Source organism: Pleurodeles waltl, chromosome 5 (assembly GCF_031143425.1).
Source record: "Pleurodeles waltl isolate 20211129_DDA chromosome 5, aPleWal1.hap1.20221129, whole genome shotgun sequence".
Lineage (NCBI taxonomy): Eukaryota > Metazoa > Chordata > Amphibia > Caudata > Salamandridae > Pleurodeles > Pleurodeles waltl.
In genome coordinates, this window is record NC_090444.1 from 157,778,472 (window position 1) to 157,780,920 (window position 2,449).

Consider the following 2,449-nt stretch of genomic DNA (forward strand, 5'->3'; position numbering starts at 1 on the left):
GGCCAGTCCTGGAAAGGATCTGGGCAAACGCACCACAAGAACAGTCAGTGCTAGAGCCGAACCCAAGAGTAAAAGTCCATCTGGGGTCCTTGTGACTCCATGGGGCAAAAAGGCACTTGAGGCAGAGTGGGGAATCATCCTGAACAGTGGTAGCCTGACAAGGGACATGCCGGGACAAGCACTGGAGCAGGCTTGTAGTATTATGAAAATGGCACTAAACTATTGAAATTTAGCTTGTTGACTGTACTGCATGTCCCCGGTGTATAAGGGGTGAAATGGAGAAGAGTCCTGCTTGGACTTCTTGCACTTGTGCTGCCATTTATCCTTGGCCTTTGTGCAAGTTGAAAACAAACGCATGGGAACAGGGCTGCAACTTGGAGAGGGCTTGATGATCAGTGTGCAGCCTGCCTATCTTTCTGTGCTCTGCAATGTATAGTTTCACCTTCCCACTCACTGATGGCATTAAGGTGTCTCAGTGAGCACTTGTTGCATGACTACATCATGCCTAGACTCTAGACACCACATACAGACAACCTGTGGATCCATGACAGACATTTTGGGGGAAGCATTGTCCGTTACACACCGTGAGTAGAATAAAACCAACGAAGCAGAGAGCAGAGCTCGGCGTCTGTTGTGGAAGGGCAGGTAAAGAAAATAACTTACATCAGTGTGCAGAAGTGTTGCCTAGATAAAGCTCCACTGTCCAGTCCGGTGGCTTTGCAAGATTGCTCCAGAGTCATCTGCTACCTTCTGCCAGAACATGGGAGCATTTATCATGAAGGTTTCTGGATCCAGTCTGACACGGGGGATATTCAAAAAGTGAGGAATCTGAGGTTAGAAGTACCATAAAAAATATTCACAGGAAACCATCTTAAGGGTATTATCACATGATCAGAGAGAACACTGGGATAATCCACTTACATTAGCCAAAATCAATTTAGCAATGTCTCAACTCTCCTGTGGTGAAAACAATGGGCAGTGATGGCTTGCATTGCGGCTAAGACTAAAACCTTCTTACCTCCAACTACCTGTAAAGTCATAATTGTGGTTCTACCAAGACAAAGTTGTAATCCACTGGACTGATCCTCTAATCACCCTCTGTTGATGATTAAGCTGGATTGGAAAACCTTGGTAATTACTGGCTAGACCCATTTCTGATACTACCTGATGGTGTATGCAGACCACAGCGAGTCTGCCTGGCTGAAGCTCCTCCGCCCATGTCATTGTTGGTGTCTGAGACTTCATGGAATCAGGAGTGACTTCCAGTAATATGGAGAAAGATCATTTGGTACCATGTTTTATGTTTTGGGATGACTGATCTCAAGACTTTTGAATCAAATAAGGTCTTGAATTCAAGACCCACTCAGTGTTAGAGCAGTTGACAGCATTTCTAACCCTTGATTGGGGTACTTATCAGGGTGATCCGCTGCCCCCTTGTTGTTTGCCCACACAATGAAACCTGGAAAATCACATGAGATGAATGGGCATCATCTTTCTGTACGTGGATGTCTGTGTTCATACGTCATTGGCTTAAAAAGAATGATACAGCATTTGGGGATGTTAATGATCTTAACATCAAAGACAGTAAATCCTGCCTTCTTTCTCTTATTCCTCACAGCTCACATATGTTGGCAATGTGATGTAATTTAGACTTGGGGTGGAAACCACATACCTTTAAATATTAACTTATAGTCAACGGGAGGATGTCATATCTTGGAATGTTACTAAAGCTATTTGTAAGACATTGGGTTATTGGTTGAGTGGGGTGGAAGCCTCACTTAAGCAACAACCACAATCCTTCTCAGGGTGAACCACAAAACTCACTATATTAACCTGTGCTTAACCCTCTGGTAGCATGGCACAGTCAGGCTTTACAGTTGGAGGTAATGTGTAAAGTAGTTAAGCAAGCACACAAACCATAATAAATTTAAAACACAAGTTAAATCCCAAACTCAAAAACCAATTAAAAAAACAGGCAATGTTTTAGTAAATAAAACAATACCGGAACAGTAAAAATCCAATCAATAGAACCGAAGATATTGAATTTTAGGCAAACCTTGCCGCAAAAAGCACAAGGCACCAACTGTAGTTATCTGGTCGAGCTGCTCTGGGACAAAGTCACAATTTAGGCTGATCGTGAAGCAGCGCAGGTAGGGCACACAATCGAGTTCGAGCACTGGCAGAAGAGTACAGCTGGCTGGGACAAGAAAATGTAAACTTTCGAAAAGTGGCATTTCAGAATTGTAACTTAAACTATGACTTCACAATTACAAAGGATTTTAAATTGCAATTAATCTGAGTGTACACAGCACATCTCTATCTACTCCCAATCTTGAGTTAGAGCTCATTAAATTTAATAAGGTAACCCAGTGTTAGTCAATGGGACAGATAAGTCTTACAACACTCAAAAATAAATTTAGCAGTTTTTACTGCCAGGACATGTCAAATT